The sequence below is a fragment of the Callospermophilus lateralis genome, chromosome X (genome assembly GCF_048772815.1).
Source record: "Callospermophilus lateralis isolate mCalLat2 chromosome X, mCalLat2.hap1, whole genome shotgun sequence".
Lineage (NCBI taxonomy): Eukaryota > Metazoa > Chordata > Mammalia > Rodentia > Sciuridae > Callospermophilus > Callospermophilus lateralis.
The window spans coordinates 32,077,172-32,089,769 of record NC_135325.1 but is presented as its reverse complement, the minus strand read 5'-3'; positions in this window follow the sequence as shown (position 1 = coordinate 32,089,769).

The following is a 12,598-nucleotide window of genomic DNA, read 5'->3' as shown; positions in this document are numbered from 1 at the left end:
GCTGATACAAATGGGTCTAATTTTTAGAAATGGAAAATAACAAGAGTTGGTTAGGATATAGACAATTATAATACTTATATATTGCCAGTTGGGATGTAAAATGGTGCAGCTGCTGCTTAAAACAGTCGTGCAGTTTCTCAAAGTTAAACAGAGTAACTATATGGCCTAGGAATGTACCCAAAAGAATTTTGAAAAGATGGTCTCACAAAAAATTATATGTAAATATTCACAGTGTCAACATTCAGTGGATACAAACCAGATGACCACCAACTGATGAGTGGATAAATAAAATGTAAAGTTCATGGATGAACCCTGAAAACACCATAGTAAATGAAAGAAGTCACAAAAGGGAGGCTAATTCATGTATAATTCCATTTATATGAAACGTACAGAAAAAATGAATCTATAGAAACAGAGAGAAGAGGTTACCAGGAGGTGGGGGAAAGGAATATTGAAAGGTACAGGGTTTCTTTTGGGGATGTTGGAAACATTCTGGAATTAGATTATAGTGATATTTTCACAATATTGTGAACATATTAAATACTACTAAATTGTACACTTAAAAATGGTTAAAATGGTGACTACTGTTTGTCTGTGACATAGTGATTTTGTTCACCTACTTAGCTCTATCTTCCAGTTTAGCCTTTATTAATAATGAGGTTAATAACTTAGCCTCTAAATCATTCTTTTATATTTTTGTATGAATTTTATCTTAATAAGAAAATTAAAAATAAATTATGAGTGCATTTTTAGTTTTTAAAATTTGTTTCTAGAAACTCAAGTTAACAAGTTATTAAAATCTTATGGCAAAGGAAGTATGTTAAGTGCTGAAAGAGATAAAAGGCCATTGTATGTACCTGTTCTCTAGGGATGAGACATCTAGGGCAGTGCTTCTCAAATATTAATGTGCACTTGAATCTGTAAATGGGGATCATTTAAAATTCATATTCTAATTCCTCAAGTCTGGGGTCAGAAGCAATATTCTTCATTTCTCAGAGTACTATCTTGATACCAATGCACCTGGTGCCTGTACCATTCTTTGTGTAGCAAAGTTCCAGAGGAATGTGGGCCTCTATAACAACTGTCATAGTCATAGTAAAAGCTACCTGAAATATTATCTATTAAAGTGTTCCCTAGGGTCTACAAGAACGGCCCCTCTTCCTTTCTACACCCCTGAAGGTTTTGAAGGATTTGAGAAAAAAAAAATATAAAAGAATGATTTAGAGGCTAAGTTATTAACCTCATTATTAATAAAGGCTAAACTAGAAGATAGAGGTGAACAAAATCACTATGTCACAGACAAACAGTAGAAACTCTGTCACTGAGTTTCAGAAGAAAACTGCTCTATGAAAGCAAGGCTGCTCTCAGGAGAAGAAGGGAAGACGGAGCTGAATTGAGGATGCCCAGATTATTTTCCCCAAACTTACCAATCATATTAAGCAACTTCTCTTCCATGAGGAATAAATCTGGGAAAGAGAGAGTCCAGGGAAAAGGGAATATAGCAATTCCCTATTAATAGTCTATCAAAGCAAACTCTTTGGGTAATATAAGGGAAAGAAGGCTTAATCCTAAACAATATAGATCCAAGATATTTTCCTGGAAATGACATTTTCTCTTTGGCTGAGTTTAAAGGCTGGTGGGAAGAGAAAAGCTTTAGGCAGAAATACAACAGAAACAAATTTCACAGATTTCTTGAATGCCTGGCCCAAATCTGAGCTAGCTAATTGTGAAATCAGAAATTATTCATATTGATTAAGTTTGGGGTAAAATGGCCCAATCCCTGGAATAAATCCTTTCCTCAAAATAATGCCACAATAATTTGAAGTCAATAACCAGAAAGAGTGTGGCACAACTAATTAATGACAATGAAGTTAATATAGATGACAACTTATAAGGCCGCTAAATTCACTCTAAGCCTAAGTTAACAATTCACAATTAAGAGCAAATTTTCAGAAAGTACTAGAGGAAGAACAAAATACATCACTAGTAATAGCTTTGAACTTTATTTGATTCTTTTTAGAGAATGATGTCCATATACATTTAAGCATTGCTAAACACTATTCAAATTTACTAAGATTATACCTGGTTATCTAGAAACCCAACAGTACAGATTTTGTAACTGAATAAATTAGATTCCAAGTAGTGAAGAATACTAGGAAAGCTTTTCAGGTATTTTTAGCTAGATATTAGCATAAATATGACTTCCCTTTGTTCATATACTATTGGATGTTCTGGTACTGCTGCATGCATCTGAGTTTCTGGCTCCATGATCCCTCTTAGTTAACTTTAACCCACTTATTTACATATTACCAAATGCACGAAGAGGAAAGAATGACGGAATCAGAAACTTGAGCTACTTTGGATGTTCAATTCCTTAATATCCTAATTAGAGATAAAATTGCGTTGACCAGGGGGCAGGATTCCAGAATGGTGAAGAGCTTTGTAAATCCTTTGCATCTAAAGCAATGATGAAACTGGATGAAATTAACAAAAAACAATCATAACAGGACTCTGGAAACTGAGTAAAGTCAGGCATCAAATTGAGAAGCATTTATTCAAGAAAAAAAAACAAAACATTGAACCTTGGTAAGAACAGTATGAAATCTGTGGCTTTTTAGCCTGGGGCTGCTCCTGTTTTTCTCAGTTTCACTGGGGAGTTGTACTTGATTTGCATCAGAGAACAGAAAAACCCATGCTGAGGGGCATTTTGAAAAACAATAGTGATCTCAGTAGCAAATAATCAAGGAAACTTCACAGTTTTAGCCTGAGGTCATTATATTGGTTGGGACAAGCAACAGAACAGTGCAGTGGCAAGAAATTTTATGTTGGGATCCAAGGAACAAGACAGTCATAGTGGGCCTTGATAAGCCGTCACTTGCATGTCCTTGGGGATCTGGGAGACTGTATGCATGTGCTCACTGTGCTCATGCTCAGGAGAGAGTGGAGAGAGCTTTAGTGTGACATTTTGCAAGCACAAAAAAGCAAAGCTGTAACAGACCTGTGAAGTCTGAACTTTGAATCCTTTCCCCCAAGCAACACAGGATCCATCATCAAAGAGTGGAATTCTGACTGATTCGATGTGTTTAAGCAGAACCTCTGACCAAATAATTGACTGACCACTAAGCTATGCTTCTCTTCTTAAAAATTCAAAACAAAACAGAGAAATCAACACCTACACTGTGTGGGAAACACAGAGCTCCTGAATTTCTCATGCTGAGAATAAAAACTACCCCCTGGCTCCGCTGGGCGCCACTGACATGTTCTCTGGCTATCACTGACTGGCTAATCTACAGATGTATATCACCTGACTTTTATTTCTATAAATTGTAACCACTTCTGTGGGACCTGCAAAGAAACAATTTAGCTGCTTCTCTTCAGTTTGACCAAACTAGTGAATTCATTTGTTCCATTTCCCATCATTTACCTAATTCTGGCTGTTGGGTGATGTGGGGGTAACAGACTCTGCAGAATTAGTCTTTGCAAGAGACTAAACAAATAACAACAGAATTGCAACATCTAGAGTGAGGAGGGGAAGGAATCAGAATTCAGATTTGCTGTAACATACTATGTTTAAAAATATTTTTTTCAACAAAAAATTATGAAATGTAGAAAGAAACAAAGAAAGTGTGACCTGTTCACTACCTTAAAACACAATTCAGAAAGCAATATTATTAAACTATATTTTTAGGCCTAGAACTGTTAAAAAATAAACTTTGATACATTAAAATTTTAAGAAGTTTATTTGAGTAGAGAGTGATCCATAAATCAGGCACCTCCAAATCAGTGGTTCAGGGCTTTTATGGGGTGAATGGAGAAGGAGAGCAAATAAATTACTTGTTTGGTTAAAGTTTGAGCAATTTCCTTATTTGGACAATCCCTGTGGGAAAGTTTAGGACAATATAACTAATATCCAGTTGGCCGTTTGTGATTCAGTTTCTTTTAAATTCTGAGTCAGGTTTCAGTTTGCTTATGTAGGAACCCAGGGCATTAAAGCCACCTCAGTATAATGGTCTCTGATTTAATTATTTTAACAAAGCATATAAAAATATACACATCAACAAAAGCACAAGATAGGAGTGAATGGTACTCTATGGAAGCAAAGTTTTATATTTTATTTGAACTAGTATTAATCGAGAGGCTAAGAAGTTAAGATCTACATTATAAGCTCTAGAGCAACCATTAAGAAAATGCCTCAAGAAATACAGTAAAAGAATCAACAAAAAATGAAAATAGTACACCAGAAAATATCTATTTAACAAAAAAGTATCAAATGAGGTAAAAGGAAACCAAAAAAGACATAGACATGTACAGAACAGCAAAATAGCAGACATAAATCAAATCACTAATATTAACATTAAATACAGTTTAAGGCCTTTACTCAAAAGGAAAAGATTGTCAGTCCAGATTTAAAAACAAAACAAAACTATGACAATATGCTGTATACATGAGTCAAATTTGGGATTCAAAGATACAAATAGTTTAGAAGTTAAAAGATGGAAAAAGACATACCATACAAAGAGTAATCAGAAAAGAACTGGAGTAACCATAGTGACATTAGACAAAATAAGGCAAAAATTGTTACTAGAGATAAAGAAGTATGCTTTATAATAATAATAGGGTCAATTCATCAGGTAGATAAAACATGTAGAAATATGTATACTTAACAACAGTGCTCCAAAATACATGAAGCAAAATCTGACAGAATTAAAAGGCAAAGTACACAATTTGACAATGGTTAAAGATTTCAATATTTCACCTCTGGTGATGGGTAGGACAAGCAGCCAGCAATTCAAGAAGGATTCCAAAGGCTTGAACAACACTACAAACCTAATTGACATCTATAGAGCACTTTATACCCAACAAGAGCAGAATATACATTCTTCTAAAGTACATGTGGAACACTCTCCAGAAAGACCATATGGTGGTCCATAAAACAACTTAAATACACTGAAAAGGATTAAAAATAAACCAAGAATTTTTTTGGCCACAAAAGAAATAAGCAATAGACAATAGTGGATTTGGGAAAATCAAAATGTTTGAGAATTAAACAACAGCTTTCTAAAGGATGCACATGTTAAAAAAAGAAATCACAAAGAAAATGAGAAAGTATTTTTCAATTAAATAAAATTTAAAAAAAATCAAAATTTATGGAGGATCAGGAAAATATAATGTAAGCATATTTCACCCTAGTCTTCCTCCCTTATCACTCCTAAATAACCTCAATAAAATAAATGAAATGGATAGCAGAAGCCCCTGAATGGTAGAGATAAGAATGCAGACTATCTAGGGACCTTGAGATTCATAGAATGAGCCACAGGTGGTTCTCAAATAATAGTTGTTGTTATGCCTCCCTTGCACACTGCACTGGACATAGGAGAATATTTAAATCCAGAAACACCAATGGACATAGCCAAAAGAAAAAGAGATGATAGGCCTGACCTTCACGGCCTGGCCAGGAGACTAAGGAGGGGTGCAACTTGCATTATAGCACCTTTTTGACAATACTAGTTCCATTACAGCCAACACCATGGGGGAAAAAAAAAGCATGCCCACACTCTATACCCACTGCTGACACCAGGATTGTGAGTGAAGATCCAATTACTATTCAATTCTGGTAATAATGAGCTAGCTCTGTGTCCTGACTGGTAGGCATCTATAGACACTGTGTGAGGGAACAGAGTGTTTTGATTGCCCTACTTCAACAAGGTGGCTCCATATTTTGCCTGAAAGGAGTCTGTAGGTGCTGTGTCTGAATTGAACCTATTTATAACCTTACCATGGAAATGAGATGGCTCTGTCTCCCACCTAGTGGGAATATGTGGAGGCTGTGCCTGAGAGCTGAGCCTATATCCCATTCTACTCCAGTAATGAGACCACTCTGTCTACATGAGGGTCTATGGATGATACATATAAGAACTAACACTGTGTACCAGTGCTGGCAATGAGACAGCACCCAATCTTTACCTTTGGACACTTAAGGAAGCTTAGAAAGTGAATAGAGTATCTGCCACCTTGCCAAGCAACAGATGGCTGTTTCCTGGTTAGTGGGCATCAACAGAGGCAGAGCCTGAGAATTCAGTCTATTTATCATACTGGCCTTGCTAATGACACTTCACTTTCTAGCTGGCAGGAGTTTAGGGGTGCTGTGTATAAAAGCAGAGTCTGACTAACAAACCATATTAGTAATAAGGCAGTTCCTACCCTTGAGTGTCTACCATGTGACTCCTGGGAGCAGGACCATCTACTGTCCAACCATAGCTGTGATGAAGTGGCACTGCCTCCTGGCCATCAGACATCTATAAGGGCTGTGTATATGAAGGGAGCTCTCACTATTCTCCCCAGCCTGGCAACAGTAAATAATGAGATATGAATATGAACCTATGTCTCATAATACCACAAATGGTCAGGACATAATTGAAAATCACTCATCATACTAAGAAGCAGGAAATCTCAACTCATTTATTTTTCCTCTTCTTATTTATCTTTAATTGGCATATAAAAATCATATGAACTGCATGGAGGGGTATAGATCAGTGGTAAATCATTTGCCTATCATGCACCAGGACCTGAGTTCAATTCCTAGTACTGAAAATTTTGTACATACTTATGGGGGTACTATGTGATATTTTGATACTTGTATATACTGTGTCATGTTAAAACTAGAATAAGCATAAATATTTATTAAACTTTAAACATTTTTCACTTTTTTTGTGGTGAAAAAAATTCAAAATCCTTTCTCTTGGCTTTTTGATATCTATACCACATTACTATTATCTATTGTCATCCTACTGTGCAATAGAATACCAGAACATATTTCTTCTAACTATAACTTAGTACCTATTGATAAAACTTTTCCTTAGCTTCTTACCCCTTATTATCCCTAGCCTTTAGTAACCAATATTCTTCTCTCAATTTCTATGAGATCAATTTTTCTTTTTTTTACATTTGACGTATGAGTGACACTATGACACTTATCTTTCTGTACCTGGAGGAAAACTCAACCAAAATGAGAAAAGACAATGGACAGATGTGAAATCAAGATGGCACAGATACTGATATTATCTAACAAGGATTTTGGAAGTAACTTATAAATATGCTTCAACAAGAACTTAGAAAAACTTTTGAAATAATAGAAAAATCTCAGCCAAAAGATATTTTTTTAAAAGATATTTTTAAAAATGGAAATTTTATAACTGAAAAACACATTTGCCAAAATAAGAGATACACTAGAAGGGCACAACAGAAAATGGGAAAGACATAGAAAATAGTTGGTGAATTTGGATAAAAATGACCAAATATGAATAGCAGAGAAAACACATTAGTAAAAAAAAAAGATAAACAGATATTCAGGAACATGTGTAACAATATCAAAAGATATAACGTCTATGTCATCATAGTCCTTTGAGGAGAGGAGAAAGAAGTTAAGGCTGTTAAATATTTTTCAAATAATGGCTAAAATTTCCCAAACTAATGAAGATATAAACATGTAGATTCAGCAAGCTAAGTAAATAATAAACAATATAAATCCAAAGAAATCCATGATCAGATACATTGTTATTAAACTTGTGAAAAAAAAGTCCTTGAAAGCAGATCAGAGAGAAATGTTATGTCATCTATGACAGAACCACAATAATTTGACTGATAGTGGATTTCTCTTCAGAACTCATGAAGGCCAGATGAGAGAGAAGCATGATATTTTTCATTTGCTAAAACAAAAGAACAGCCAACCCAAACTTATTAACTGTACACATTAATGGGTTCAGAGATATTTCAATACATTCACGTAGCATGCACTGATAAAATCCAGTGTTCTTTTATCATGTCAACATTTTTAGCTTCCACATATCACATATCACATATCAGAGTGAACACAGTGCTTGTCTTTCTGTGTCTGCTTATTTCACTTAACGTAATGTTCAGTTCCATCCGTTTTGCTGCAAATGACAGGTTTCTATTCTTCATGGTTGAATAATATTCTACTAGATGGACCGATCTATCTTCCTCCCTTCCTCCCTCCCTCCCTCCCTTCCTTCCTTCCTTCCTTCCTTCCTTCCTTCCTTCCTTCCTTCCTTCCTTCCTTCCATCTTTTCTTTACCATTCATCTACTGATGGCTACCTAGGTTGATTCCATATCTTAGCTATTGTGAATAGTGCCACAGTAAACATGAGCATGCAAATGCCCCTTTGATATACTGATTTCTTTTGCTTGGGACATATACCCAGAAGTAGGATACCTGGATCATACTGTAGATTTATTTTTAACTTTTTTTAAGTTGAGGTAAAATTCATACCATTTTAACCATTTAAAGTGAAACAGTTTAGTGACTTTTACTATAATCACAATGCTGTGCACCATCACTATCTAATTCTAGAATATTTTCATCATCCCAAAAATGAAACACTGTACTCATTAAACAATCAAACTCCTTTCTTCTTTCTTCCCAGCCCCTGGAAACCATAAACATGCATTCTGTTTCTATGGGTTTGTGTATCTGAACAGTTCATATAATGGAATCATATACAATGTGTAGCCTTTTGTGTCTGGCCTCTTCCTCTTAGCATGATGTTATGTAGGTTCATCCATGTAATATGTATCAACACTTAACTACTTTTTAGAAAATATGATACAACACACTCCTTTTTATGGGCAAATAATATTTACTCGTGTGATATATCACATTTTGTTTATTCATTCATCAATTGATGGACTTTTGGGTTGTTTTTGCTTTTGGCTATTGTGAATAGTGCTACTATGAACATTCAAGTTCAAAATTTTGTTTGAGCACCTGTTCTCAATTTTCTTTGGTATATGCCTAGGAGTGGAACTGCTGCATCTTATGGTAACTCTTGAGGAACAGCCAAACTGTTTTCCACTGTGTTGCATGTACCTGACATTCCCATCAGCAATGTATAGGGACTCCTATTATTTTACATCCATGTAAACCCTTGTCATTTACCTTTTAAAAATATTTAGCCTGGCATGGTGGCACACACCTGTAATCCCAGCGGCTTGGGAGGCTGAGGCAGGGGGACTGTGAGTTCAAAGTCAGCTTCAGCAACGGCAAGGTGCTAAGCAACTCAGTGAGACCCTGTCTCTAAATAAAATACAAAACAGGGTTAGGAATGTGGCTCAGAGGTCGAGCACCCCCGAATTCAGTACCTGGTACCAAAAAAATGTATATAAACAGCCATCTCATTAGGTGTGAAGTGATATTTCACTATATTTCTTACATGCTGGATTGTAATAAATGGCCTAATTTTTTAGGAAACAATTGTATTGCTGGGGTTATGCTTGTGCATTTGCATGTTTGTATATGGGCCGTATATATCTGTCATTGTGTGTTTATCTGTGTGTGCCTATCTATACATGTATGTATGCACTTAGGTGTGCATGCATGTAGATCAATGTGTGCAAATGCATGTGAATATGTATAAATGTATGTTTGGTTGTGTGTGGCTGGTGACATTGTGTCTGTGTTTGTGTCTGTGTAGTGTGTAGTTTCCATGGGTATATCAATCTTTATTGATAGTTCTATAGTGACTTGAAGAATTTCTGCAAGACTCAATGACAGCACGATTAAAAAAATTCTGCATGATATGCAAATTCAACAGACTTTAAATGTAATTATCTCTTCAGCTTTATGTTAGCACAAACCATAGATTTTTCTCCAAGTGACCTCTTCATTGACAAAACTGACCAAGAGGGCTTACCTGAATCTGATCTTTCAAATGGTTTAATTTCAAAAGTCCTATAGATTTTTCTGATAAAGTACAAGAGATGTTGTGGAGAAAGCTACCAAATTGTACCTAGAAATTTGATTCGTGCCTTAATTCTTATGCTTAGGATTACCTGAGAAGAAGGACACTTCAGAAATAATTCATTTGTTTCTGGATCAAATTAACCAGTAAAAAAGAATGTAGCACTTCTCAACTTTCTTTTTAAAAAAGCAAAGTCCTGGGTTTCCAAGGCCACTCTAACCTAAGTATTTAAAAATGTTAAGCCTTATTTCTACAGTACATAAGGCATTTACAAAAGGAACATCTGTTACCTTTTGTTTATTTTTGTTATTTATATGCTGTAAGATGATCTCTTTTATTTTCAGTGTATACTTCTATGAGTTGTATAACTACCATCACAACCAAGATACAGAGTAGTCCACTTACCCCAAATATTACCTCATCCACCTCTTTATAGTTACCCCTGTATGTTAGTCAGCTTTCCATCATTATAAAAATACACCTGAGATGATTAACTACAAAGAGAAAAGGTTTACTTTGGCTCATGGTTTTTGGCATTTCCATCCATGACTGACTAGCCCTATTGCTTTGGACCTGAGGCAAGGCAGCATGGGCAGGAGTGCATAGTAAAGAAAAATCACTCATCTCAGGGCTAGGAAGCAAAAGAGTGAGGAGGGGCTGTGGCCCCACAATCCCCTTTGAGGGTCCACCCCCAGTGACCTAAAGACCTCCCACCAAGCCCCACCTCCTAAAGTTTCAACCACCTCATAATAGTACCACCCTGGGTATAAAGCAGTTAACAGATGGGCCTTTTGGGAACATTCCAGATCTAAACTACAGCATGCCTGGTAATCACTTATCTGTTTTTATTCCTATGGTTTTGTGTTTTCCCCAATGTCATAAAAATGAAATAATTACATATGTAATCTTTTGAATCTGGTTTCCTTCACTTAGAAAAATGCATTTGAGATTCACCCATGCTGTTGCATGAATAGCTCATTTTTATTGCTGAGTAATATTTCAATTTATGGACATACTACAGTCTGCTTATCTAGTCACCTATTCAAAGACATTGGGTTACTTCTAGTTTGAGGTTATGGTGAAATAAATGCTATAAACACCCCATGTACAGAATTTTTGGTAAGAACATAAGTTTTTATTTCTTTTTTTTTTAAGAGAGAGTGAGAGAGGGGGAGAGAGAGAGAGAGAGAATTTTTTTAATATTTATTTTTTAGTTATCGGCGGACACAACATCTTTGTTTGTATGTGGTGCTGAGGATCGAACCCGGGCCGCACGCATGCCAGGCGAGCGCGCTACCGCTTGAGCCACATCCCCAGCCCAAGTTTTTATTTCTTTAAATGCTCAGGAGTGGGATTACTAAGTTACATAGGAAGTGTATTTTTTAAAAATAGTATTTTTGGAGTTGTTTAGTTTTATAGAAATATTGAGTGGAAAATACAGGAAGTTGCCATATGCGTTCACTACCCCCTAAAATTTCTTCTCCTTCTCCTTCTCCTTCTCCTTCTTCTTCATGCTGGGTATCAAACACAGGGCCTTGTGTGTCCAAGGCAAGCACTCTACCAACTGAGATATATCCCCAACCCCAGAATTTCTCCTTTAATTAACACCTTGTAAAGTTGTGGTACATGTTACAATTGAAGAACCAATATTGATATATTATTATTTAACTAAAGTCCATAGTTTACATTAAGGTTCACTCCTTATGTTGTATAGTTCTAGGATTTTGATGAATGTGTGATGTCAGTTAGCCACCAGACATAATAGTTATACTGACCTAAATATGTCCTATGCTCCCTCCTTCCCACAACTCTGACCCCTGGCAACCACTGATATTTTTTTACAGTCTGTGTAGTTTTGTCTTTTGCAAAGTGTCATGCAGTTGGTATTATGTAGTATGTAACCTTTCTATTCTGGCTTCTTTTATTTAGCAAAATGCATACAATGTTTCTCCATGTCTTTAGTGACTTGGTGGCTCATTTCTTCTTTTCCCTGAATCACACCCCATTATATAGATATACCACAGTTTGTTTCTGATTCACCTATTAAAAGATGTCTTGGTTAATTCTAATTTTGGCAAATATGAATAAAGATGCTATAGAGCTGCAGCTGTAGCTCAATGGTAGAGTGCTTGCCTTGCATGTGTGAGGCCCTGGGTTTGGTCCCCAGCACCACATAAAAATAAACAAATAAAAATAAAGATATTGTGTCCATCTACAACTAAAATATATGTATATATATTTTTGTATTTTATTTTACAAATTATTTTAAAAATTTATATATGACAGCAGAATAAAAAATATTTTAAAAAGATGCTATAATCATTTGGTGTACAGGCTTCTGTGTTGGCATAAATTTCAACCCATTGGGGTAAATAACTAGGAGCACAATTGTTGGATCATATTATAAGACTATAATTTAGCTTTGTAAGAAGCTTCTAACCTGTGTTCCAAAGTATCTACGTGATTTTGCACACATAATGGTGACACTGCCCTAAATATCCGTTGTGTTCCACATACATATCCCTTCTGCCTTCTCCCCAACACTTTGGCAACCACTGTCTCCACAGTTTTGCCTCTTCCTGGGTGTTACATGATTGGAATCATACAATATGTGATCTTTTCAGATTAGCATCATTTACTTAGCAGTGTGCATTTAGTTTCCTCCATGTCTTTTATGACTTAATGGCTGATATCTTTATAGTTCTAAATAAAATTTCATTGTACCACAGTTTATCCATTCACCTACTGAAGACATTTTGTTTCCAACTTTTGGCAATTATGAATAAAGCTGCTATAAACACCTATGTGTTTTGTGTGGACGTATAATTTTGGTTCATTT